The sequence below is a fragment of the Saccoglossus kowalevskii genome, chromosome 3, assembly GCF_978046115.1.
Source record: "Saccoglossus kowalevskii chromosome 3, keSacKowa6.1, whole genome shotgun sequence".
Lineage (NCBI taxonomy): Eukaryota > Metazoa > Hemichordata > Enteropneusta > Harrimaniidae > Saccoglossus > Saccoglossus kowalevskii.
The window spans coordinates 37,256,430-37,282,658 of NC_140643.1; the positions used below are offsets into that span (position 1 = coordinate 37,256,430).

At 40.1% G+C, this 26,229-nt stretch overlaps 25 non-coding genes across 25 annotated transcripts; 13 read left to right on the forward strand and 12 right to left on the reverse strand.

The window, feature by feature from the left end:
* Positions 1-546: 546 nt before the first annotated feature.
* TRNAM-CAU (transfer RNA methionine (anticodon CAU)) lies at positions 547-618 on the reverse strand. Its single transcript has one exon. It is a non-coding gene; the product is annotated as a tRNA-Met (tRNA).
* A 505-nt stretch (positions 619-1,123) lies between these two features.
* On the forward strand, positions 1,124-1,195 carry TRNAP-UGG (transfer RNA proline (anticodon UGG)). The gene has a single exon. It is a non-coding gene; the product is annotated as a tRNA-Pro (tRNA).
* Positions 1,196-2,454: 1,259 nt separating this feature from the next.
* Positions 2,455-2,526, reverse strand: TRNAM-CAU (transfer RNA methionine (anticodon CAU)). Its single transcript has one exon. It is a non-coding gene; the product is annotated as a tRNA-Met (tRNA).
* A 505-nt stretch (positions 2,527-3,031) lies between these two features.
* TRNAP-UGG (transfer RNA proline (anticodon UGG)) lies at positions 3,032-3,103 on the forward strand. The gene has a single exon. It is a non-coding gene; the product is annotated as a tRNA-Pro (tRNA).
* A 1,259-nt stretch (positions 3,104-4,362) lies between these two features.
* TRNAM-CAU (transfer RNA methionine (anticodon CAU)) lies at positions 4,363-4,434 on the reverse strand. The gene has a single exon. It is a non-coding gene; the product is annotated as a tRNA-Met (tRNA).
* A 505-nt stretch (positions 4,435-4,939) lies between these two features.
* TRNAP-UGG (transfer RNA proline (anticodon UGG)) lies at positions 4,940-5,011 on the forward strand. The gene has a single exon. It is a non-coding gene; the product is annotated as a tRNA-Pro (tRNA).
* Positions 5,012-6,270: 1,259 nt separating this feature from the next.
* On the reverse strand, positions 6,271-6,342 carry TRNAM-CAU (transfer RNA methionine (anticodon CAU)). The gene has a single exon. It is a non-coding gene; the product is annotated as a tRNA-Met (tRNA).
* A 505-nt stretch (positions 6,343-6,847) lies between these two features.
* On the forward strand, positions 6,848-6,919 carry TRNAP-UGG (transfer RNA glutamine (anticodon UUG)). Its single transcript has one exon. It is a non-coding gene; the product is annotated as a tRNA-Pro (tRNA).
* A 1,836-nt stretch (positions 6,920-8,755) lies between these two features.
* TRNAP-UGG (transfer RNA proline (anticodon UGG)) lies at positions 8,756-8,827 on the forward strand. Its single transcript has one exon. It is a non-coding gene; the product is annotated as a tRNA-Pro (tRNA).
* A 1,259-nt stretch (positions 8,828-10,086) lies between these two features.
* On the reverse strand, positions 10,087-10,158 carry TRNAM-CAU (transfer RNA methionine (anticodon CAU)). Its single transcript has one exon. It is a non-coding gene; the product is annotated as a tRNA-Met (tRNA).
* A 505-nt stretch (positions 10,159-10,663) lies between these two features.
* Positions 10,664-10,735, forward strand: TRNAP-UGG (transfer RNA proline (anticodon UGG)). The gene has a single exon. It is a non-coding gene; the product is annotated as a tRNA-Pro (tRNA).
* A 1,259-nt stretch (positions 10,736-11,994) lies between these two features.
* On the reverse strand, positions 11,995-12,066 carry TRNAM-CAU (transfer RNA methionine (anticodon CAU)). Its single transcript has one exon. It is a non-coding gene; the product is annotated as a tRNA-Met (tRNA).
* A 505-nt stretch (positions 12,067-12,571) lies between these two features.
* On the forward strand, positions 12,572-12,643 carry TRNAP-UGG (transfer RNA proline (anticodon UGG)). The gene has a single exon. It is a non-coding gene; the product is annotated as a tRNA-Pro (tRNA).
* Positions 12,644-13,902: 1,259 nt separating this feature from the next.
* Positions 13,903-13,974, reverse strand: TRNAM-CAU (transfer RNA methionine (anticodon CAU)). Its single transcript has one exon. It is a non-coding gene; the product is annotated as a tRNA-Met (tRNA).
* Positions 13,975-14,168: 194 nt separating this feature from the next.
* On the reverse strand, positions 14,169-14,240 carry TRNAP-UGG (transfer RNA proline (anticodon UGG)). The gene has a single exon. It is a non-coding gene; the product is annotated as a tRNA-Pro (tRNA).
* A 1,568-nt stretch (positions 14,241-15,808) lies between these two features.
* On the reverse strand, positions 15,809-15,880 carry TRNAM-CAU (transfer RNA methionine (anticodon CAU)). Its single transcript has one exon. It is a non-coding gene; the product is annotated as a tRNA-Met (tRNA).
* Positions 15,881-16,384: 504 nt separating this feature from the next.
* Positions 16,385-16,456, forward strand: TRNAP-UGG (transfer RNA proline (anticodon UGG)). The gene has a single exon. It is a non-coding gene; the product is annotated as a tRNA-Pro (tRNA).
* A 1,836-nt stretch (positions 16,457-18,292) lies between these two features.
* TRNAP-UGG (transfer RNA proline (anticodon UGG)) lies at positions 18,293-18,364 on the forward strand. The gene has a single exon. It is a non-coding gene; the product is annotated as a tRNA-Pro (tRNA).
* A 1,819-nt stretch (positions 18,365-20,183) lies between these two features.
* On the forward strand, positions 20,184-20,255 carry TRNAP-UGG (transfer RNA proline (anticodon UGG)). Its single transcript has one exon. It is a non-coding gene; the product is annotated as a tRNA-Pro (tRNA).
* Positions 20,256-21,513: 1,258 nt separating this feature from the next.
* Positions 21,514-21,585, reverse strand: TRNAM-CAU (transfer RNA methionine (anticodon CAU)). Its single transcript has one exon. It is a non-coding gene; the product is annotated as a tRNA-Met (tRNA).
* Positions 21,586-22,090: 505 nt separating this feature from the next.
* TRNAP-UGG (transfer RNA proline (anticodon UGG)) lies at positions 22,091-22,162 on the forward strand. The gene has a single exon. It is a non-coding gene; the product is annotated as a tRNA-Pro (tRNA).
* Positions 22,163-23,420: 1,258 nt separating this feature from the next.
* On the reverse strand, positions 23,421-23,492 carry TRNAM-CAU (transfer RNA methionine (anticodon CAU)). Its single transcript has one exon. It is a non-coding gene; the product is annotated as a tRNA-Met (tRNA).
* Positions 23,493-23,996: 504 nt separating this feature from the next.
* TRNAP-UGG (transfer RNA proline (anticodon UGG)) lies at positions 23,997-24,068 on the forward strand. The gene has a single exon. It is a non-coding gene; the product is annotated as a tRNA-Pro (tRNA).
* A 1,258-nt stretch (positions 24,069-25,326) lies between these two features.
* TRNAM-CAU (transfer RNA methionine (anticodon CAU)) lies at positions 25,327-25,398 on the reverse strand. The gene has a single exon. It is a non-coding gene; the product is annotated as a tRNA-Met (tRNA).
* Positions 25,399-25,903: 505 nt separating this feature from the next.
* TRNAP-UGG (transfer RNA proline (anticodon UGG)) lies at positions 25,904-25,975 on the forward strand. Its single transcript has one exon. It is a non-coding gene; the product is annotated as a tRNA-Pro (tRNA).
* Positions 25,976-26,229: the final 254 nt, after the last annotated feature.

The following is a 26,229-nucleotide window of genomic DNA, read 5'->3' on the forward strand; positions in this document are numbered from 1 at the left end:
CATTCTTGAGTGGCATTCAGCCAAGGATCGGAGCGCGATAAAAGGGCGACATTCCAAATATTACGTTAAAACGGAACGACCAATAGCGCCGCGTGTTAGAACTATCCACAGGTAAATGATATATTGTGAGTGCGATTCATTTGACTTACGTGGCCCATTACTGTAATTTATTTTTGATAAGTAGTCAACAAACTTATCAAAGTAGTGAAACTCTTTAGAACGTCCCTGGGTGGGCTCGAACCACCAACCTTTCGGTTAACAGCCGAACGCGCTAACCTATTGCGCCACAGAGACAACTACATTCTCGTATTTCCCTTTAATTTTTTTCAACTTCTGCACCACATCTCACTGTGTATTATTGGGATTTACGAAAATATTGTCACTTTCCAGATAATACTAATAATTCTACACGTGTTCATGTAAAAACAGGTGAAACTGTTATTAAGATTATTTTTATTTGTTGCGGATATGTTACTACATGCTAATGCAATTGTGTTGAAACCTGAAATACCGACAGTTTAGAAAAAATTCCATTTTTAAAACTTATAGCAGCGCCTGGTTTCGATCCAGGGACCTCTGGGTTATGGGCCCAGCACGCTTCCGCTGCGCCACGCTGCTGCAGACATGATTGGTAATTACATGCACTTTGATATTCTTTTTTTTCTCTGATGCAACCATCGGAAAGTCTGTACTTGTTACAACCCCATTATCATTTTCGTGAGTACATTTTTGTGCTTGATACATTTTGTTTGACGAATGGTACAATGACCGAATTTGTTAATGACCTTTTTTTTAAATTAACATCATGAAAAAATGAAAACTAGAAAAGCTGATAAACGGTATTATACCACTTCTTGTTATGTAACCCATTGTCCCAAACGTGTGTTTATTACTGTAACTCCGCACTTGGTCATTTACCTCTATGTAGATTAGTAAACGCTACCTTTAGGGTACAGGAGGTCTCTGGTTCAAATCCCGGATGAGCTAATATTCTATTGAACAAAGAATAATCGCTGCGCCAGATTCGGCTTGCATAAGTACGACAATCTGTCAATCCATTTTTAAATCAGCGATTGAAGAATTATCGTCGAAGATTCCATATACTTATGTACCATTTATATCTGGCTCGTTGGTCTAGGGGTATGATTCTCGCTTTGGGTGCGAGAGGTCCCGGGTTCAAATCCCGGACGAGCCCATATTTTGCCAAACAAAGAATAATCGCTGCCCCAGATTCGATTGCACAAAAACAGCAATTTCGCAATCCTCAAATTCAAAATACCGAGATCAAATAATTATCGTCACCAATTTTATATGTAGACAGCATGTTTGTCTGACTCGTTGGTCTAGGGGCATGATACTCACTTACTGTGGCAGTGGTTCCGGGTTCCAACTTCTGGACGAGCCCTCATTATTTTACATATTGCAGTATGATGTTTGATTTTCAATTCTAGTCATGAAATTCGGATACAAGAACACTAATATAAACTGTCGCAATCTTTCGCACTAGAGATTTTGCCACATGGGAACGTTCGAACCGCACAAGATTGCTACAACGCAATGGATAAATGCATGCAGTGCACTGCAGTAAATGCCGAGTGAAAAACAACACTAACTTGCACTTGTTGCAACGCAATCATCATATTCGTGAGTACTAGTGCTTGGTACATTTTGTTTGACGAATAGTACGATAGTTTGTCTTTTCTTCGGGTTGTCGTGGTAGACATCGCGACTGTAAACGGCCAAGACACCGTTCAGGTTCCTTTCAATGTCACGAGCCCAAAGGTCGATGTCGTCGGTTGAAACAGCAAGGCTATGAGATGCGAATAACTGTACTTGCAAGCCAAATGTGAACAGAGTTATGTCACTCAATTCCACGACCCATTGTTTCATTGGGGTAATGATATTCTGCATTCTTGAGTGGCATTCAGCCAAGGATCGGAGCGCGATAAAAGGGCGACATTCCAAATATTACGTTAAAACGGAACGACCAATAGCGCCGCGTGTTAGAACTATCCACAGGTAAATGATATATTGTGAGTGCGATTCATTTGACTTACGTGGCCCATTACTGTAATTTATTTTTGATAAGTAGTCAACAAACTTATCAAAGTAGTGAAACTCTTTAGAACGTCCCTGGGTGGGCTCGAACCACCAACCTTTCGGTTAACAGCCGAACGCGCTAACCTATTGCGCCACAGAGACAACTACATTCTCGTATTTCCCTTTAATTTTTTTCAACTTCTGCACCACATCTCACTGTGTATTATTGGGATTTACGAAAATATTGTCACTTTCCAGATAATACTAATAATTCTACACGTGTTCATGTAAAAACAGGTGAAACTGTTATTAAGATTATTTTTATTTGTTGCGGATATGTTACTACATGCTAATGCAATTGTGTTGAAACCTGAAATACCGACAGTTTAGAAAAAATTCCATTTTTAAAACTTATAGCAGCGCCTGGTTTCGATCCAGGGACCTCTGGGTTATGGGCCCAGCACGCTTCCGCTGCGCCACGCTGCTGCAGACATGATTGGTAATTACATGCACTTTGATATTCTTTTTTTTCTCTGATGCAACCATCGGAAAGTCTGTACTTGTTACAACGCCATTATCATTTTCGTGAGTACATTTTTGTGCTTGATACATTTTGTTTGACGAATGGTACAATGACCGAATTTGTTAATGACCTTTTTTTTAAATTAACATCATGAAAAAATGAAAACTAGAAAAGCTGATAAACGGTATTATACCACTTCTTGTTATGTAGCCCATTGTCTCAAACGTGTGTTTATTACTGTAACTCCGCACTTGGTCATTTACCTCTATGTAGATTAGTAAACGCTACCTTTAGGGTACAGGAGGTCTCTGGTTCAAATCCCGGATGAGCTAATATTCTATTGAACAAAGAATAATCGCTGCGCCAGATTCGGCTTGCATAAGTACGACAATCTGTCAATCCATTTTTAAATCAGCGATTGAAGAATTATCGTCGAAGATTCCATATACTTATGTACCATTTATATCTGGCTCGTTGGTCTAGGGGTATGATTCTCGCTTTGGGTGCGAGAGGTCCCGGGTTCAAATCCCGGACGAGCCCATATTTTGCCAAACAAAGAATAATCGCTGCCCCAGATTCGATTGCACAAAAACAGCAATTTCGCAATCCTCAAATTCAAAATACCGAGATCAAATAATTATCGTCACCAATTTTATATGTAGACAGCATGTTTGTCTGACTCGTTGGTCTAGGGGCATGATACTCACTTACTGTGGCAGTGGTTCCGGGTTCCAACTTCTGGACGAGCCCTCATTATTTTACATATTGCAGTATGATGTTTGATTTTCAATTCTAGTCATGAAATTCGGATACAAGAACACTAATATAAACTGTCGCAATCTTTCGCACTAGAGATTTTGCCACATGGGAACGTTCGAACCGCACAAGATTGCTACAACGCAATGGATAAATGCATGCAGTGCACTGCAGTAAATGCCGAGTGAAAAACAACACTAACTTGCACTTGTTGCAACGCAATCATCATATTCGTGAGTACTAGTGCTTGGTACATTTTGTTTGACGAATAGTACGATAGTTTGTCTTTTCTTCGGGTTGTCGTGGTAGACATCGCGACTGTAAACGGCCAAGACACCGTTCAGGTTCCTTTCAATGTCACGAGCCCAAAGGTCGATGTCGTCGGTTGAAACAGCAAGGCTATGAGATGCGAATAACTGTACTTGCAAGCCAAATGTGAACAGAGTTATGTCACTCAATTCCACGACCCATTGTTTCATTGGGGTAATGATATTCTGCATTCTTGAGTGGCATTCAGCCAAGGATCGGAGCGCGATAAAAGGGCGACATTCCAAATATTACGTTAAAACGGAACGACCAATAGCGCCGCGTGTTAGAACTATCCACAGGTAAATGATATATTGTGAGTGCCATTCATTTGACTTACGTGGCCCATTACTGTAATTTATTTTTGATAAGTAGTCAACAAACTTATCAAAGTAGTGAAACTCTTTAGAACGTCCCTGGGTGGGCTCGAACCACCAACCTTTCGGTTAACAGCCGAACGCGCTAACCTATTGCGCCACAGAGACAACTACATTCTCGTATTTCCCTTTAATTTTTTTCAACTTCTGCACCACATCTCACTGTGTATTATTGGGATTTACGAAAATATTGTCACTTTCCAGATAATACTAATAATTCTACACGTGTTCATGTAAAAACAGGTGAAACTGTTATTAAGATTATTTTTATTTGTTGCGGATATGTTACTACATGCTAATGCAATTGTGTTGAAACCTGAAATACCGACAGTTTAGAAAAAATTCCATTTTTAAAACTTATAGCAGCGCCTGGTTTCGATCCAGGGACCTCTGGGTTATGGGCCCAGCACGCTTCCGCTGCGCCACGCTGCTGCAGACATGATTGGTAATTACATGCACTTTGATATTCTTTTTTTTCTCTGATGCAACCATCGGAAAGTCTGTACTTGTTACAACGCCATTATCATTTTCGTGAGTACATTTTTGTGCTTGATACATTTTGTTTGACGAATGGTACAATGACCGAATTTGTTAATGACCTTTTTTTTAAATTAACATCATGAAAAAATGAAAACTAGAAAAGCTGATAAACGGTATTATACCACTTCTTGTTATGTAGCCCATTGTCTCAAACGTGTGTTTATTACTGTAACTCCGCACTTGGTCATTTACCTCTATGTAGATTAGTAAACGCTACCTTTAGGGTACAGGAGGTCTCTGGTTCAAATCCCGGATGAGCTAATATTCTATTGAACAAAGAATAATCGCTGCGCCAGATTCGGCTTGCATAAGTACGACAATCTGTCAATCCATTTTTAAATCAGCGATTGAAGAATTATCGTCGAAGATTCCATATACTTATGTACCATTTATATCTGGCTCGTTGGTCTAGGGGTATGATTCTCGCTTTGGGTGCGAGAGGTCCCGGGTTCAAATCCCGGACGAGCCCATATTTTGCCAAACAAAGAATAATCGCTGCCCCAGATTCGATTGCACAAAAACAGCAATTTCGCAATCCTCAAATTCAAAATACCGAGATCAAATAATTATCGTCACCAATTTTATATGTAGACAGCATGTTTGTCTGACTCGTTGGTCTAGGGGCATGATACTCACTTACTGTGGCAGTGGTTCCGGGTTCCAACTTCTGGACGAGCCCTCATTATTTTACATATTGCAGTATGATGTTTGATTTTCAATTCTAGTCATGAAATTCGGATACAAGAACACTAATATAAACTGTCGCAATCTTTCGCACTAGAGATTTTGCCACATGGGAACGTTCGAACCGCACAAGATTGCTACAACGCAATGGATAAATGCATGCAGTGCACTGCAGTAAATGCCGAGTGAAAAACAACACTAACTTGCACTTGTTGCAACGCAATCATCATATTCGTGAGTACTAGTGCTTGGTACATTTTGTTTGACGAATAGTACGATAGTTTGTCTTTTCTTCGGGTTGTCGTGGTAGACATCGCGACTGTAAACGGCCAAGACACCGTTCAGGTTCCTTTCAATGTCACGAGCCCAAAGGTCGATGTCGTCGGTTGAAACAGCAAGGCTATGAGATGCGAATAACTGTACTTGCAAGCCAAATGTGAACAGAGTTATGTCACTCAATTCCACGACCCATTGTTTCATTGGGGTAATGATATTCTGCATTCTTGAGTGGCATTCAGCCAAGGATCGGAGCGCGATAAAAGGGCGACATTCCAAATATTACGTTAAAACGGAACGACCAATAGCGCCGCGTGTTAGAACTATCCACAGGTAAATGATATATTGTGAGTGCCATTCATTTGACTTACGTGGCCCATTACTGTAATTTATTTTTGATAAGTAGTCAACAAACTTATCAAAGTAGTGAAACTCTTTAGAACGTCCCTGGGTGGGCTCGAACCACCAACCTTTCGGTTAACAGCCGAACGCGCTAACCTATTGCGCCACAGAGACAACTACATTCTCGTATTTCCCTTTAATTTTTTTCAACTTCTGCACCACATCTCACTGTGTATTATTGGGATTTACGAAAATATTGTCACTTTCCAGATAATACTAATAATTCTACACGTGTTCATGTAAAAACAGGTGAAACTGTTATTAAGATTATTTTTATTTGTTGCGGATATGTTACTACATGCTAATGCAATTGTGTTGAAACCTGAAATACCGACAGTTTAGAAAAAATTCCATTTTTAAAACTTATAGCAGCGCCTGGTTTCGATCCAGGGACCTCTGGGTTATGGGCCCAGCACGCTTCCGCTGCGCCACGCTGCTGCAGACATGATTGGTAATTACATGCACTTTGATATTCTTTTTTTTCTCTGATGCAACCATCGGAAAGTCTGTACTTGTTACAACGCCATTATCATTTTCGTGAGTACATTTTTGTGCTTGATACATTTTGTTTGACGAATGGTACAATGACCGAATTTGTTAATGACCTTTTTTTTAAATTAACATCATGAAAAAATGAAAACTAGAAAAGCTGATAAACGGTATTATACCACTTCTTGTTATGTAACCCATTGTCCCAAACGTGTGTTTATTACTGTAACTCCGCACTTGGTCATTTACCTCTATGTAGATTAGTAAACGCTACCTTTAGGGTACAGGAGGTCTCTGGTTCAAATCCCGGATGAGCTAATATTCTATTGAACAAAGAATAATCGCTGCGCCAGATTCGGCTTGCATAAGTACGACAATCTGTCAATCCATTTTTAAATCAGCGATTGAAGAATTATCGTCGAAGATTCCATATACTTATGTACCATTTATATCTGGCTCGTTGGTCTAGGGGTATGATTCTCGCTTTGGGTGCGAGAGGTCCCGGGTTCAAATCCCGGACGAGCCCATATTTTGCCAAACAAAGAATAATCGCTGCCCCAGATTCGATTGCACAAAAACAGCAATTTCGCAATCCTCAAATTCAAAATACCGAGATCAAATAATTATCGTCACCAATTTTATATGTAGACAGCATGTTTGTCTGACTCGTTGGTCTAGGGGCATGATACTCACTTACTGTGGCAGTGGTTCCAGGTTCCAACTTCTGGACGAGCCCTCATTATTTTACATATTGCAGTATGATGTTTGATTTTCAATTCTAGTCATGAAATTCGGATACAAGAACACTAATATAAACTGTCGCAATCTTTCGCACTAGAGATTTTGCCACATGGGAACGTTCGAACCGCACAAGATTGCTACAACGCAATGGATAAATGCATGCAGTGCACTGCAGTAAATGCCGAGTGAAAAACAACACTAACTTGCACTTGTTGCAACGCAATCATCATATTCGTGAGTACTAGTGCTTGGTACATTTTGTTTGACGAATAGTACGATAGTTTGTCTTTTCTTCGGGTTGTCGTGGTAGACATCGCGACTGTAAACGGCCAAGACACCGTTCAGGTTCCTTTCAATGTCACGAGCCCAAAGGTCGATGTCGTCGGTTGAAACAGCAAGGCTATGAGATGCGAATAACTGTACTTGCAAGCCAAATGTGAACAGAGTTATGTCACTCAATTCCACGACCCATTGTTTCATTGGGGTAATGATATTCTGCATTCTTGAGTGGCATTCAGCCAAGGATCGGAGCGCGATAAAAGGGCGACATTCCAAATATTACGTTAAAACGGAACGACCAATAGCGCCGCGTGTTAGAACTATCCACAGGTAAATGATATATTGTGAGTGCGATTCATTTGACTTACGTGGCCCATTACTGTAATTTATTTTTGATAAGTAGTCAACAAACTTATCAAAGTAGTGAAACTCTTTAAAACGTCCCTGGGTGGGCTCGAACCACCAACCTTTCGGTTAACAGCCGAACGCGCTAACCTATTGCGCCACAGAGACAACTACATTCTCGTATTTCCCTTTAATTTTTTTCAACTTCTGCACCACATCTCACTGTGTATTATTGGGATTTACGAAAATATTGTCACTTTCCAGATAATACTAATAATTCTACACGTGTTCATGTAAAAACAGGTGAAACTGTTATTAAGATTATTTTTATTTGTTGCGGATATGTTACTACATGCTAATGCAATTGTGTTGAAACCTGAAATACCGACAGTTTAGAAAAAATTCCATTTTTAAAACTTATAGCAGCGCCTGGTTTCGATCCAAGGACCTCTGGGTTATGGGCCCAGCACGCTTCCGCTGCGCCACGCTGCTGCAGACATGATTGGTAATTACATGCACTTTGATATTCTTTTTTTTCTCTGATGCAACCATCGGAAAGTCTGTACTTGTTACAACGCCATTATCATTTTCGTGAGTACATTTTTGTGCTTGATACATTTTGTTTGACGAATGGTACAATGACCGAATTTGTTAATGACCTTTTTTTTAAATTAACATCATGAAAAAATGAAAACTAGAAAAGCTGATAAACGGTATTATACCACTTCTTGTTATGTAGCCCATTGTCCCAAACGTGTGTTTATTACTGTAACTCCGCACTTGGTCATTTACCTCTATGTAGATTAGTAAACGCTACCTTTAGGGTACAGGAGGTCTCTGGTTCAAATCCCGGATGAGCTAATATTCTATTGAACAAAGAATAATCGCTGCGCCAGATTCGGCTTGCATAAGTACGACAATCTGTCAATCCATTTTTAAATCAGCGATTGAAGAATTATCGTCGAAGATTCCATATACTTATGTACCATTTATATCTGGCTCGTTGGTCTAGGGGTATGATTCTCGCTTTGGGTGCGAGAGGTCCCGGGTTCAAATCCCGGACGAGCCCATATTTTGCCAAACAAAGAATAATCGCTGCCCCAGATTCGATTGCACAAAAACAGCAATTTCGCAATCCTCAAATTCAAAATACCGAGATCAAATAATTATCGTCACCAATTTTATATGTAGACAGCATGTTTGTCTGACTCGTTGGTCTAGGGGCATGATACTCACTTACTGTGGCAGTGGTTCCGGGTTCCAACTTCTGGACGAGCCCTCATTATTTTACATATTGCAGTATGATGTTTGATTTTCAATTCTAGTCATGAAATTCGGATACAAGAACACTAATATAAACTGTCGCAATCTTTCGCACTAGAGATTTTGCCACATGGGAACGTTCGAACCGCACAAGATTGCTACAACGCAATGGATAAATGCATGCAGTGCACTGCAGTAAATGCCGAGTGAAAAACAACACTAACTTGCACTTGTTGCAACGCAATCATCATATTCGTGAGTACTAGTGCTTGGTACATTTTGTTTGACGAATAGTACGATAGTTTGTCTTTTCTTCGGGTTGTCGTGGTAGACATCGCGACTGTAAACGGCCAAGACACCGTTCAGGTTCCTTTGAATGTCACGAGCCCAAAGGTCGATGTCGTCGGTTGAAACAGCAAGGCTATGAGATGCGAATAACTGTACTTGCAAGCCAAATGTGAACAGAGTTATGTCACTCAATTCCACGACCCATTGTTTCATTGGGGTAATGATATTCTGCATTCTTGAGTGGCATTCAGCCAAGGATCGGAGCGCGATAAAAGGGCGACATTCCAAATATTACGTTAAAACGGAACGACCAATAGCGCCGCGTGTTAGAACTATCCACAGGTAAATGATATATTGTGAGTGCCATTCATTTGACTTACGTGGCCCATTACTGTAATTTATTTTTGATAAGTAGTCAACAAACTTATCAAAGTAGTGAAACTCTTTAGAACGTCCCTGGGTGGGCTCGAACCACCAACCTTTCGGTTAACAGCCGAACGCGCTAACCTATTGCGCCACAGAGACAACTACATTCTCGTATTTCCCTTTAATTTTTTTCAACTTCTGCACCACATCTCACTGTGTATTATTGGGATTTACGAAAATATTGTCACTTTCCAGATAATACTAATAATTCTACACGTGTTCATGTAAAAACAGGTGAAACTGTTATTAAGATTATTTTTATTTGTTGCGGATATGTCACTACATGCTAATGCAATTGTGTTGAAACCTGAAATACCGACAGTTTAGAAAAAATTCCATTTTTAAAACTTATAGCAGCGCCTGGTTTCGATCCAGGGACCTCTGGGTTATGGGCCCAGCACGCTTCCGCTGCGCCACGCTGCTGCAGACATGATTGGTAATTACATGCACTTTGATATTCTTTTTTTTCTCTGATGCAACCATCGGAAAGTCTGTACTTGTTACAACGCCATTATCATTTTCGTGAGTACATTTTTGTGCTTGATACATTTTGTTTGACGAATGGTACAATGACCGAATTTGTTAATGACCTTTTTTTTAAATTAACATCATGAAAAAATGAAAACTAGAAAAGCTGATAAACGGTATTATACCACTTCTTGTTATGTAACCCATTGTCCCAAACGTGTGTTTATTACTGTAACTCCGCACTTGGTCATTTACCTCTATGTAGATTAGTAAACGCTACCTTTAGGGTACAGGAGGTCTCTGGTTCAAATCCCGGATGAGCTAATATTCTATTGAACAAAGAATAATCGCTGCGCCAGATTCGGCTTGCATAAGTACGACAATCTGTCAATCCATTTTTAAATCAGCGATTGAAGAATTATCGTCGAAGATTCCATATACTTATGTACCATTTATATCTGGCTCGTTGGTCTAGGGGTATGATTCTCGCTTTGGGTGCGAGAGGTCCCGGGTTCAAATCCCGGACGAGCCCATATTTTGCCAAACAAAGAATAATCGCTGCCCCAGATTCGATTGCACAAAAACAGCAATTTCGCAATCCTCAAATTCAAAATACCGAGATCAAATAATTATCGTCACCAATTTTATATGTAGACAGCATGTTTGTCTGACTCGTTGGTCTAGGGGCATGATACTCACTTACTGTGGCAGTGGTTCCGGGTTCCAACTTCTGGACGAGCCCTCATTATTTTACATATTGCAGTATGATGTTTGATTTTCAATTCTAGTCATGAAATTCGGATACAAGAACACTAATATAAACTGTCGCAATCTTTCGCACTAGAGATTTTGCCACATGGGAACGTTCGAACCGCACAAGATTGCTACAACGCAATGGATAAATGCATGCAGTGCACTGCAGTAAATGCCGAGTGAAAAACAACACTAACTTGCACTTGTTGCAACGCAATCATCATATTCGTGAGTACTAGTGCTTGGTACATTTTGTTTGACGAATAGTACGATAGTTTGTCTTTTCTTCGGGTTGTCGTGGTAGACATCGCGACTGTAAACGGCCAAGACACCGTTCAGGTTCCTTTCAATGTCACGAGCCCAAAGGTCGATGTCGTCGGTTGAAACAGCAAGGCTATGAGATGCGAATAACTGTACTTGCAAGCCAAATGTGAACAGAGTTATGTCACTCAATTCCACGACCCATTGTTTCATTGGGGTAATGATATTCTGCATTCTTGAGTGGCATTCAGCCAAGGATCGGAGCGCGATAAAAGGGCGACATTCCAAATATTACGTTAAAACGGAACGACCAATAGCGCCGCGTGTTAGAACTATCCACAGGTAAATGATATGTTGTGAGTGCGATTCATTTGACTTACGTGGCCCATTACTGTAATTTATTTTTGATAAGTAGTCAACAAACTTATCAAAGTAGTGAAACTCTTTAGAACGTCCCTGGGTGGGCTCGAACCACCAACCTTTCGGTTAACAGCCGAACGCGCTAACCTATTGCGCCACAGAGACAACTACATTCTTGTATTTCCCTTTAATTTTTTTCAACTTCTGAACCACATCTCACTGTGTATTATTGGGATTTACGAAAATATTGTCACTTTCCAGATAATACTAACAATTCTACACGTGTTCATGTAAAAACAGGTGAAACTGTTATTAAGATTATTTTTATTTGTTGCGGATATGTTACTACATGCTAATGCAATTGTGTTGAAACCTGAAATACCGACAGTTTAGAAAAAATTCCATTTTTAAAACTTATAGCAGCGCCTGGTTTCGATCCAGGGACCTCTGGGTTATGGGCCCAGCACGCTTCCGCTGCGCCACGCTGCTGCAGACATGATTGGTAATTACATGCACTTTGATATTCTTTTTTTTCTCTGATGCAACCATCGGAAAGTCTGTACTTGTTACAACGCCATTATCATTTTCGTGAGTACATTTTTGTGCTTGATACATTTTGTTTGACGAATGGTACAATGACCGAATTTGTTAATGACCTTTTTTTTAAATTAACATCATGAAAAAATGAAAACTAGAAAAGCTGATAAACGGTATTATACCACTTCTTGTTATGTAGCCCATTGTCCCAAACGTGTGTTTATTACTGTAACTCCGCACTTGGTCATTTACCTCTATGTAGATTAGTAAACGCTACCTTTAGGGTACAGGAGGTCTCTGGTTCAAATCCCGGATGAGCTAATATTCTATTGAACAAAGAATAATCGCTGCGCCAGATTCGGCTTGCATAAGTACGACAATCTGTCAATCCATTTTTAAATCAGCGATTGAAGAATTATCGTCGAAGATTCCATATACTTATGTACCATTTATATCTGGCTCGTTGGTCTAGGGGTATGATTCTCGCTTTGGGTGCGAGAGGTCCCGGGTTCAAATCCCGGACGAGCCCATATTTTGCCAAACAAAGAATAATCGCTGCCCCAGATTCGATTGCACAAAAACAGCAATTTCGCAATCCTCAAATTCAAAATACCGAGATCAAATAATTATCGTCACCAATTTTATATGTAGACAGCATGTTTGTCTGACTCGTTGGTCTAGGGGCATGATACTCACTTACTGTGGCAGTGGTTCCGGGTTCCAACTTCTGGACGAGCCCTCATTATTTTACATATTGCAGTATGATGTTTGATTTTCAATTCTAGTCATGAAATTCGGATACAAGAACACTAATATAAACTGTCGCAATCTTTCGCACTAGAGATTTTGCCACATGGGAACGTTCGAACCGCACAAGATTGCTACAACGCAATGGATAAATGCATGCAGTGCACTGCAGTAAATGCCGAGTGAAAAACAACACTAACTTGCACTTGTTGCAACGCAATCATCATATTCGTGAGTACTAGTGCTTGGTACATTTTGTTTGACGAATAGTACGATAGTTTGTCTTTTCTTCGGGTTGTCGTGGTAGACATCGCGACTGTAAACGGCCAAGACACCGTTCAGGTTCCTTTCAATGTCACGAGCCCAAAGGTCGATGTCGTCGGTTGAAACAGCAAGGCTATGAGATGCGAATAACTGTACTTGCAAGCCAAATGTGAACAGAGTTATGTCACTCAATTCCACGACCCATTGTTTCATTGGGGTAATGATATTCTGCATTCTTGAGTGGCATTCAGCCAAGGATCGGAGCGCGATAAAAGGGCGACATTCCAAATATTACGTTAAAACGGAACGACCAATAGCGCCGCGTGTTAGAACTATCCAAAGGTAAATGATATATTGTGAGTGCGATTCATTTGACTTACGTGGCCCATTACTGTAATTTATTTTTGATAAGTAGTCAACAAACTTATCAAAGTAGTGAAACTCTTTAGAACGTCCCTGGGTGGGCTCGAACCACCAACCTTTCGGTTAACAGCCGAACGCGCTAACCTATTGCGCCACAGAGACAACTACATTCTTGTATTTCCCTTTAATTTTTTTCAACTTCTGCACCACATCTCACTGTGTATTATTGGGATTTACGAAAATATTGTCACTTTCCAGATAATACTAATAATTCTACACGTGTTCATGTAAAAACAGGTGAAACTGTTATTAAGATTATTTTTATTTGTTGCGGATATGTTACTACATGCTAATGCAATTGTGTTGAAACCTGAAATACCGACAGTTTAGAAAAAATTCCATTTTTAAAACTTATAGCAGCGCCTGGTTTCGATCCAGGGACCTCTGGGTTATGGGCCCAGCACGCTTCCGCTGCGCCACGCTGCTGCAGACATGATTGGTAATTACATGCACTTTGATATTCTTTTTTTTCTCTGATGCAACCATCGGAAAGTCTGTACTTGTTACAACGCCATTATCATTTTCGTGAGTACATTTTTGTGCTTGATACATTTTGTTTGACGAATGGTACAATGACCGAATTTGTTAATGACCTTTTTTTAAATTAACATCTCCAATATGGGCTCGTCCGGGATTTGAACCCGGGACCTCTCGCACCCAAAGCGAGAATCATACCCCTAGACCAACGAGCCAGATATAAATGGTACATAAGTATATGGAATCTTCGACGATAATTCTTCAATCGCTGATTTAAAAATGGATTGACAGATTGTTGTACTTATGCAAGCCGAATCTGGCGCAGCGATTATTCTTTGTTCAATAGAATATTAGCTCATCCGGGATTTGAACCAGAGACCTCCTGTACCCTAAAGGTAGCATTTACTAATCTACATAGAGGTAAATGACCAAGTGCGGAGTTACAGTAATAAACACACGTTTGGGACAATGGGTTACATAACAAGAAGTGCGAGAGGTCCCGGGTTCAAATCCCGGACGAGCCCATATTTTGCCAAACAAAGAATAATCGCTGCCCCAGATTCGATTGCACAAAAACAGCAATTTCGCAATCCTCAAATTCAAAATACCGAGATCAAATAATTATCGTCACCAATTTTATATGTAGACAGCATGTTTGTCTGACTCGTTGGTCTAGGGGCATGATACTCACTTACTGTGGCAGTGGTTCCGGGTTCCAACTTCTGGACGAGCCCTCATTATTTTACATATTGCAGTATGATGTTTGATTTTCAATTCTAGTCATGAAATTCGGATACAAGAACACTAATATAAACTGTCGCAATCTTTCGCACTAGAGATTTTGCCACATGGGAACGTTCGAACCGCACAAGATTGCTACAACGCAATGGATAAATGCATGCAGTGCACTGCAGTAAATGCCGAGTGAAAAACAACACTAACTTGCACTTGTTGCAACGCAATCATCATATTCGTGAGTACTAGTGCTTGGTACATTTTGTTTGACGAATAGTACGATAGTTTGTCTTTTCTTCGGGTTGTCGTGGTAGACATCGCGACTGTAAACGGCCAAGACACCGTTCAGGTTCCTTTCAATGTCACGAGCCCAAAGGTCGATGTCGTCGGTTGAAACAGCAAGGCTATGAGATGCGAATAACTGTACTTGCAAGCCAAATGTGAACAGAGTTATGTCACTCAATTCCACGACCCATTGTTTCATTGGGGTAATGATATTCTGCATTCTTGAGCGGCATTCAGCCAAGGATCGGAGCGCGATAAAAGGGCGACATTCCAAATATTACGTTAAAACGGAACGACCAATAGGTCCGCGTGTTAGAACTATCCACAGGTAAATGATATATTGTGAGTGCCATTCATTTGACTTACGTGGCCCATTACTGTAATTTATTTTTGATAAGTAGTCAACAAACTTATCAAAGTAGTGAAACTCTTTAGAACGTCCCTGGGTGGGCTCGAACCACCAACCTTTCGGTTAACAGCCGAACGCGCTAACCTATTGCGCCACAGAGACAACTACATTCTCGTATTTCCCTTTAATTTTTTTCAACTTCTGCACCACATCTCACTGTGTATTATTGGGATTTACGAAAATATTGTCACTTTCCAGATAATACTAATAATTCTACACGTGTTCATGTAAAAACAGGTGAAACTGTTATTAAGATTATTTTTATTTGTTGCGGATATGTTACTACATGCTAATGCAATTGTGTTGAAACCTGAAATACCGACAGTTTAGAAAAAATTCCATTTTTAAAACTTATAGCAGCGCCTGGTTTCGATCCAGGGACCTCTGGGTTATGGGCCCAGCACGCTTCCGCTGCGCCACGCTGCTGCAGACATGATTGGTAATTACATGCACTTTGATATTCTTTTTTTCTCTGATGCAACCATCGGAAAGTCTGTACTTGTTACAACGCCATTATCATTTTCGTGAGTACATTTTTGTGCTTGATACATTTTGTTTGACGAATGGTACAATGACCGAATTTGTTAATGACCTTTTTTTTAAATTAACATCATGAAAAAATGAAAACTAGAAAAGCTGATAAACGGTATTATACCACTTCTTGTTATGTAACCCATTGTCCCAAACGTGTGTTTATTACTGTAACTCCGCACTTGGTCATTTACCTCTATGTAGATTAGTAAACGCTACCTTTAGGGTACAGGAGGTCTCTGGTTCAAATCCCGGATGAGCTAATATTCTATTGAACAAAGAATAATCGCTGCGCCAGATTCGGCTTGCATAAGTACGACAATCTGTCAATCCATTTTTAAATCAGCGATTGAAGAATTATCGTCGAAGATTCCATATACTTATGTACCATTTATATCTGGCTCGTTGGTCTAGGGGTATGATTCTCGCTTTGGGTGCGAGAGGTCCCGGGTTCAAATCCCGGACGAGCCCATATTTTGCCAAACAAAGAATAATCGCTGCCCCAGATTCGATTGCACAAAAACAGCAATTTCGCAATCCTCAAATTCAAAATACCGAGATCAAATAATTATCGTCACCAATTTTATATGTAGACAGCATGTTTGTCTGACTCGTTGGTCTAGGGGCATGATACTCACTTACTGTGGCAGTGGTTCCGGGTTCCAACTTCTGGACGAGCCCTCATTATTTTACATATTGCAGTATGATGTTTGATTTTCAATTCTAGTCATGAAATTCGGATACAAGAACACTAATATAAACTGTCGCAATCTTTCGCACTAGAGATTTTGCCACATGAGAACGTTCGAACCGCACAAGATTGCTACAACACAATGGATAAATGCATGCAGTGCACTGCAGTAAATGCCGAGTGAAAAACAACACTAACTTGCACTTGTTGCAACGCAATCATCATATTTGTGAGTACTAGTGCTTGGTACATTTTGTTTGACGAATAGTACGATAGTTTGTCTTTTCTTCGGGTTGTCGTGGTAGACATCGCGACTGTAAACGGCCAAGACACCGTTCAGGTTCCTTTCAATGTCACGAGCCCAAAGGTCGATGTCGTCGGTTGAAACAGCAAGGCTATGAGATGCGAATAACTGTACTTGCAAGCCAAATGTGAACAGAGTTATGTCACTCAATTCCACGACCCATTGTTTCATTGGGGTAATGATATTCTGCATTCTTGAGCGGCATTCAGCCAAGGATCGGAGCGCGATAAAAGGGCGACATTCCAAATATTACGTTAAAACGGAACGACCAATAGCGCCGCATGTTAGAACTATCCACAGGTAAATGATATATTGTGAGTGCGATTCATTTGACTTACGTGGCCCATTACTGTAATTTATTTTTGATAAGTAGTCAACAAACTTATCAAAGTAGTGAAACTCTTTAGAACGTCCCTGGGTGGGCTCGAACCACCAACCTTTCGGTTAACAGCCGAACGCGCTAACCTATTGCGCCACAGAGACAACTACATTCTCGTATTTCCCTTTAATTTTTTTCAACTTCTGCACCACATCTCACTGTGTATTATTGGGATTTACGAAAATATTGTCACTTTCCAGATAATACTAATAATTCTACACCTGTTCATGTAAAAACAGGTGAAACTGTTATTAAGATTATTTTTATTTGTTGCGGATATGTTACTACATGCTAATGCAATTGTGTTGAAACCTGAAATACCGACAGTTTAGAAAAAATTCGATTTTTAAAACTTATAGCAGCGTCTGGTTTCGATCCAGGGACCTCTGGGTTATGGGCCCAGCACGCTTCCGCTGCGCCACGCTGCTGCAGACATGATTGGTAATTACATGCACTTTGATATTCTTTTTTTTCTCTGATGCAACCATCGGAAAGTCTGTACTTGTTACAACGCCATTATCATTTTCGTGAGTACATTTTTGTGCTTGATACATTTTGTTTGACGAATGGTACAATGACCGAATTTGTTAATGATCTTTTTTTTAAATTAACATCATGAAAAAATGAAAACTAGAAAAGCTGATAAACGGTATTATACCACTTCTTGTTATGTGACCCATTGTCCCAAACGTGTGTTTATTACTGTAACTCCGCACTTGGTCATTTACCTCTATGTAGATGAGTAAATGCTACCTTTAGGGTACAGGAGGTCTCTGGTTCAAATCCCGGATGAGCTAATATTCTATTGAACAAAGAATAATCGCTGCGCCAGATTCGACTTGCATAAGTACGACAATCTGTCAATCCATTTTTAAATCAGCGATTGAAGAATTATCGTCGAAGATTCCATATACTTATGTACCATTTATATCTGGCTCGTTGGTCTAGGGGTATGATTCTCGCTTTGGGTGCGAGCGGTCCCGGGTTCAAATCCCGGACGAGCCCATATTTTGTCAAACAAAGAATAATCGCTGCCCCAGATTCGATTGCATAAAAACAGCAATTTCGCAATCCTCAATTTCAAAATACCGAGATCAAATAATTATGGTCCCAATTTTATATGTAGACAGCATGTTTGTCTGACTCGTTGGTCTAGGGGCATGATACTCACTTACTGTGGCAGTGGTTCCGGGTTCCAACTCCTGGACGAGCCCTCATTTTTTTACATATTGCAGTATGATGTTTGATTTTCAATTCTAGTCATGAAATTTGGATACAAGAACACTAATATAAACTGTCGCAATCATTCGCACTAGAGATTTTGCCACATGGGAACGTTCGAACCGCACAAGATCGCTACAACGCAATGGATAAATGCATGCAGTGCACTGCAGTAAATGCCGAGTGAAAAACAACAATAACTTGTACTTGTTGTAACGCAATCATCATATTCGTGAGTACTAGTGCTTGGTACATTTTGTTTGACGAATAGTACGATAGTTTGTCTTTTCTTCGGGTTGTCGTGGTAGACATCGCGACTGTAAACGGCCAAGACACTGTTCAGGTTCCTTTGAATGTCACGAGCCCAAAGGTCGATGTCGTCGGTTGAAACAGCAAGGCTATGAGATGCGAATAACTGTACTTGCAAGCCAAATGTGAACAGAGTTATGTCACTCAATTCCACGACCCATTGTTTCATTGGGGTAATGATATTCTGCATTCTTGAGTGGCATTCAGCCAAGGATCAGAGCGCGATAAAAGGGCGACATTCCAAATATTACGTTAAAACGGAACGACCAATAGCGCCGCGTGTTAGAACTATCCACAGGTAAATGATATATTGTGAGTGCCATTCATTTGACTTACGTGGCCCATTACTGTAATTTATTTTTGATAAGTCGTCAACAAACTTATCAAAGTAGTAAAACTCTTTAGAGCGTCCCTGGGTGGGCTCGAACCACCAACCTTTCGGTTAACAGCCGAACGCGCTAACCTATTGCGCCACAGAGACAACTACATTCTCGTATTTCCCTTTAATTTTCTTCAACTTCTGCACCACATCTCACTGTGTATTATTGGGATTTACGAAAATATTGTCACTTTCCAGATAATACTAATAATTCTACACGTGTTCATGTAAAAACAGGTGAAACTGTTATTAAGATTATTTTTATTTGTTGCGGATATGTTACTACATGCTAATGCAATTGTGTTGAAACCTGAAATACCGACAGTTTAGAAAAAATTCGATTTTTAAAACTTATAGCAGCGCCTGGTTTCGATCCAGGGACCTCTGGATTATGGGCCCAGCACGCTTCCGCAGACATGATTGGTAATTACATGCACTTTGATATTCTTTTTTTTCTCTGATGCAACCATCGGAAAGTCTGTACTTGTTACAACGCCATTATCATTTTCGTGAGTACATTTTTGTGCTTGATACATTTTGTTTGACGAATGGTACAATGACCGAATTTGTTAATGATCTTTTTTTTAAATTAACATCATGAAAAAATGAAAACAAGAAAAGCTGATAAACGGTATTATACCACTTCTTGTTATGTGACCCATTGTCCCAAACGTGTGTTTATTACTGTAACTCCGCACTTGGTCATTTACCTCTATGTAGATTAGTAAATGCTACCTTTAGGGTACAGGAGGTCTCTGGTTCAAATCCCGGATGAGCTAATATTCTATTGAACAAAGAATAATCGCTGCGCCAGATTCGACTTGCATAAGTACGACAATCTGTCAATCCATTTTTAAATCAGCGATTGAAGAATTATCGTCGAAGATTCCATATACTTATGTACCATTTATATCTGGCTCGTTGGTCTAGGGGTATGATTCTCGCTTTGGGTGCGAGCGGTCCCGGGTTCAAATCCCGGACGAGCCCATATTTTGTCAAACAAAGAATAATCGCTGCCCCAGATTCGATTGCATAAAAACAGCAATTTCGCAATCCTCAATTTCAAAATACCGAGATCAAATAATTATGGTCCCAATTTTATATGTAGACAGCATGTTTGTCTGACTCGTTGGTCTAGGGGCATGATACTCACTTACTGTGGCAGTGGTTCCGGGTTCCAACTCCTGGACGAGCCCTCATTTTTTTACATATTGCAGTATGATGTTTGATTTTCAATTCTAGTCATGAAATTTGGATACAAGAACACTAATATAAACTGTCGCAATCATTCGCACTAGAGATTTTGCCACATGGGAACGTTCGAACCGCACAAGATCGCTACAACGCAATGGATAAATGCATGCAGTGCACTGCAGTAAATGCCGAGTGAAAAACAACAATAACTTGTACTTGTTGCAACGCAATCATCATATTCGTGAGTACTAGTGCTTGGTACATTTTGTTTGACGAATAGTACGATAGTTTGTCTTTTCTTCGGGTTGTCGTGGTAGACATCGCGACTGTAAACGGCCAAGACACCGTTCAGGTTCCTTTGAATGTCACGAGCCCAAAGGTCGATGTCGTCGGTTGAAACGGCAAGGCTATGAGATGCGAATAACTGTACTTGCAAGCCAAATGTGAACAGAGTTATGTCACTCAATTCCACGACCCATTGTTTCATTGGGGTAATGATATTCTGCATTCTTGAGTGGCATTCAGCCAAGGATCAGAGCGCGATAAAAGGGCGACATTCCAAATATTACGTTAAAACGGAACGACCAATAGCGACGCGTGTTAGAACTATCCACAGGTAAATGATATATTGTGAGTGCGATTCATTTGACTTACGTGGCCCATTACTGTAATTTATTTTTGATAAGTAGTCAACAAACTTATCAAAGTAGTAAAACTCTTTAGAACGTCCCTGGGTGGGCTCGAACCACCAACCTTTCGGTTAACAGCCGAACGCGCTAACCTATTGCGCCACAGAGACAACTACATTCTCGTATTTCCCTTTAATTTTTTTCAACTTCTGCACCACATGTCACTGTGTATTATTGGGATTTACGAAAATATTGTCACTTTCCAGATAATACTAATAATTCTACACGTGTTCATGTAAAAACAAGTGAAACTGTTATTAAGATTATTTTTATTTGTTGCGGATATGTTACTACATGCTAATGCAATTGTGTTGAAACCTGAAATACCGACAGTTTAGAAAAAATTCGATTTTTAAAACTTATAGCAGCGCCTGGTTTCGATCCAGGGACCTCTGGGTTATGGGCCCAGCACGCTTCCGCTGCGCCACGCTGCTGCAGACATGATTGGTAATTACATGCACTTTGATATTCTTTTTTTTCTCTGATGCAACCATCGGAAAGTCTGTACTTGTTACAACGCCATTATCATTTTCGTGAGTACATTTTTGTGCTTGATACATTTTGTTTGACGAATGGTACAATGACCGAATTTGTTAATGATCTTTTTTTTAAATTAACATCATGAAAAAATGAAAACTAGAAAAGCTGATAAACGGTATTATACCACTTCTTGTTATGTGACCCATTGTCCCAAACGTGTGTTTATTACTGTAACTCCGCACTTGGTCATTTACCTCTATGTAGATTAGTAAATGCTACCTTTAGGGTACAGGAGGTCTCTGGTTCAAATCCCGGATGAGCTAATATTCTATTGAACAAAGAATAATCGCTGCGCCAGATTCGACTTGCATAAGTACGACAATCTGTCAATCCATTTTTAAATCAGCGATTGAAGAATTATCGTCGAAGATTCCATATACTTATGTACCATTTATATCTGGCTCGTTGGTCTAGGGGTATGATTCTCGCTTTGGGTGCGAGAGGTCCCGGATTCAAATCCCGGACGAGCCCATATTTTGTCAAACAAAGAATAATCACTGCCCCAGATTCAATTGCATAAAAACAGCAATTTCGCAATCCTCAATTTCAAAATACCGAGATCAAATAATTATGGTCCCAATTTTATATGTAGACAGCATGTTTGTCTGACTCGTTGGTCTAGGGGCATGATACTCAATTACTGTGGCAGTGGTTCCGGGTTCCAACTCCTGGACGAGCCCTCATTTTTTTACATATTGCAGTATGATGTTTGATTTTCAATTCTAGTCATGAAATTCGGATACAAGAACACTAATATAAACTGTCGCAATCTTTCGCACTAGAGATTTTGCCACATGGGAACGTTCGAACCGCACAAGATTGCTACAACGCAATGGATAAATGCATGCAGTGCACTGCAGTAAATGCCGAGTGAAAAACAACACTAACTTGCACTTGTTGCAACGCAATCATCATATTCGTGAGTACTAGTGCTTGGTACATTTTGTTTGACGAATAGTACGATAGTTTGTCTTTTCTTCGGGTTGTCGTGGTAGACATCGCGACTGTAAACGGCCAAGACACCGTTCAGGTTCCTTTCAATGTCACGAGCCCAAAGGTCGATGTCGTCGGTTGAAACAGCAAGGCTATGAGATGCGAATAACTGTACTTGCAAGCCAAATGTGAACAGAGTTATGTCACTCAATTCCACGACCCATTGTTTCATTGGGGTAATGATATTCTGCATTCTTGAGTGGCATTCAGCCAAGGATCGGAGCGCGATAAAAGGGCGACATTCCAAATATTACGTTAAAACGGAACGACCAATAGCGCCGCGTGTTAGAACTATCCACAGGTAAATAATATATTGTGAGTGCGATTCATTTGACTTACGTGGCCCATTACTGTAATTTATTTTTGATAAGTAGTCAACAAACTTATCAAAGTAGTGAAACTCTTTAGAACGTCCCTGGGTGGGCTCGAACCACCAACCTTTCGGTTAACAGCCGAACGCGCTAACCTATTGCGCCACAGAGACAACTACATTCTCGTATTTCCCTTTAATTTTTTTCAACTTCTGCACCACATCTCACTGTGTATTATTGGGATTTACGAAAATATTGTCACTTTCCAGATAATACTAATAATTCTACACGTGTTCATGTAAAAACAGGTGAAACTGTTATTAAGATTATTTTTATTTGTTGCGGATATGTTACTACATGCTAATGCAATTGTGTTGAAACCTGAAATACCGACAGTTTAGAAAAAATTCCATTTTTAAAACTTATAGCAGCGCCTGGTTTCGATCCAGGGACCTCTGGGTTATGGGCCCAGCACGCTTCCGCTGCGCCACGCTGCTGCAGAAATGATTGGTAATTACATGCACTTTGATATTCTTTTTTTTCTCTGATGCAACCATCGGAAAGTCTGTACTTGTTACAACGCCATTATCATTTTCGTGAGTACATTTTTGTGCTTGATACATTTTGTTTGACGAATGGTACAATGACCGAATTTGTTAATGATCTTTTTTTTAAATTAACATCATGAAAAATGAAGACTAGAAAAGCTGATAAACGGTATTATACCACTTCTTGTTATGTGACCCATTGTCCCAAACGTGTGTTTATTACTGTAACTCCGCACTTGGTCATTTACCTCTATGTAGATTAGTAAACGCTACCTTTAGGGTACAGGAGGTCTCTGGTTCAAATCCCGGATGAGCTAATATTCTATTGAACAAAGAATAATCGCTGCGCCAGATTCGACTTGCATAAGTACGACAATCTGTCAATCCATTTTTAAATCAGCGATTGAAGAATTATCGTCGAAGATTCCATATACTTATGTACCATTTATATCTGGCTCGTTGGTCTAGGGGTATGATTCTCGCTTTGGGTGCGAGCGGTCCCGGCTTCAAATCCCGGACGAGCCCATATTTTGTCAAACAAAGAATAATCACTGCCCCAGATTCGATTGCATAAAAACAGCAATTTCGCAATCCTCAATTTCAAAATACCGAGATCAAATAATTATGGTCCCAATTTTATATGTAGACAGCATGTTTGTCTGACTCGTTGGTCTAGGGGCATGATACTCAATTACTGTGGCAGTGGTTCCGGGTTCCAACTCCTGGACGAGCCCTCATTTTTTTACATATTGCAGTATGATGTTTGATTTTCAATTCTAGTCATGAAATTCGGATACAAGAACACTAATATAAACTGTCGCAATCATTCGCACTAGAGATTTTGCCACATGGGAACGTTCGAACCGCACAAGATCGCTACAACGCAATGGATAAATGCATGCAGTGCACTGCAGTAAATGCCGGGTGAAAAACAACAATAACTTGTACTTGTTGCAACGCAATCATCATATTCGTGAGTACTAGTGCTTGGTACATTTTGTTTGACGAATAGTACGATAGTTTGTCTTTTCTTCGGGTTGTCGTGGTAGACATCGCGACTGTAAACGGCCAAGACACCGTTCAGGTTCCTTTGAATGTCACGAGCCCAAAGGTCGATGTCGTCGGTTGAAACGGCAAGGCTATGAGATGCGAATAACTGTACTTGCAAGCCAAATGTGAGCAGAGTTATGTCACTCAATTCCACGACCCATTGTTTCATTGGGGTAATGATATTCTGCATTCTTGAGTGGCATTCAGCCAAGGATCAGAGCGCGATAAAAGGGCGACATTCCAAATATTACGTTAAAACGGAACGACCAATAGCGCCGCGTGTTAGAACTATCCACAGGTAAATGATATATTGTGAGTGCCATTCATTTGACTTACGTGGCCCATTACTGTAATTTATTTTTGATAAGTAGTCAACAAACTTATCAAAGTAGTAAAACTCTTTAGAACGTCCCTGGGTGGGCTCGAACCACCAACCTTTCGGTTAACAGCCGAACGCGCTAACCTATTGCGCCACAGAGACAACTACATTCTCGTATTTCCCTTTAATTTTTTTCAACTTCTGCACCACATGTCACTGTATATTATTGGGATTTACGAAAATATTGTCACTTTCCAGATAATACTAATAATTCTACACGTGTTCATGTAAAAACAAGTGAAACTGTTATTAAGATTATTTTTATTTGTTGCGGATATGTTACTACATGCTAATGCAATTGTGTTGAAACCTGAAATACCGACAGTTTAGAAAAAATTCCATTTTTAAAACTTATAGCAGCGCCTGGTTTCGATCCAGGGACCTCTGGGTTATGGGCCCAGCACGCTTCCGCTGCGCCACGCTGCTGCAGATATGATTGGTAATTACATGCACTTTGATATTCTTTTTTTTCTCTGATGCAACCATCGGAAAGTCTGTACTTGTTACAACGCCATTATCATTTTCGTGAGTACATTTTTGTGCTTGATACATTTTGTTTGACGAATGGTACAATGACCGAATTTGTTAATGATCTTTTTTTTAAATTAACATCATGAAAAAATGAAAACTAGAAAAACTGATAAACGGTATTATACCACTTCTTGTTATGTGACCCATTGTCCCAAACGTGTGTTTATTACTGTAACTCCGCACTTGGTCATTTACCTCTATGTAGATTAGTAAATGCTACCTTTAGGGTACAGGAGGTCTCTGGTTCAAATCCCGGATGAGCTAATATTCTATTGAACAAAGAATAATCGCTGCGCCAGATTCGACTTGCATAAGTACGACAATCTGTCAATCCATTTTTAAATCAGCGATTGAAGAATTATCGTCGAAGATTCCATATACTTATGTACCATTTATATCTGGCTCGTTGGTCTAGGGGTATGATTCTCGCTTTGGGTGCGAGAGGTCCCGGGTTCAAATCCCGGACGAGCCCATATTTTGCCAAACAAAGAATAATCGCTGCCCCAGATTCGATTTCATAAAAACAGCAATTTCGCAATCCTCAATTTCAAAATACCGAGATCAAATAATTATCGTCACCAATTTTATATGTAGACAGCATGTTTGTCTGACTCGTTGGTCTAGGGGCATGATACTCACTTACTGTGGCAGTGGTTCCGGGTTCCAACTCCTGGACGAGCCCTCATTTTTTTACATATTGCAGTATGATGTTTGATTTTCAATTCT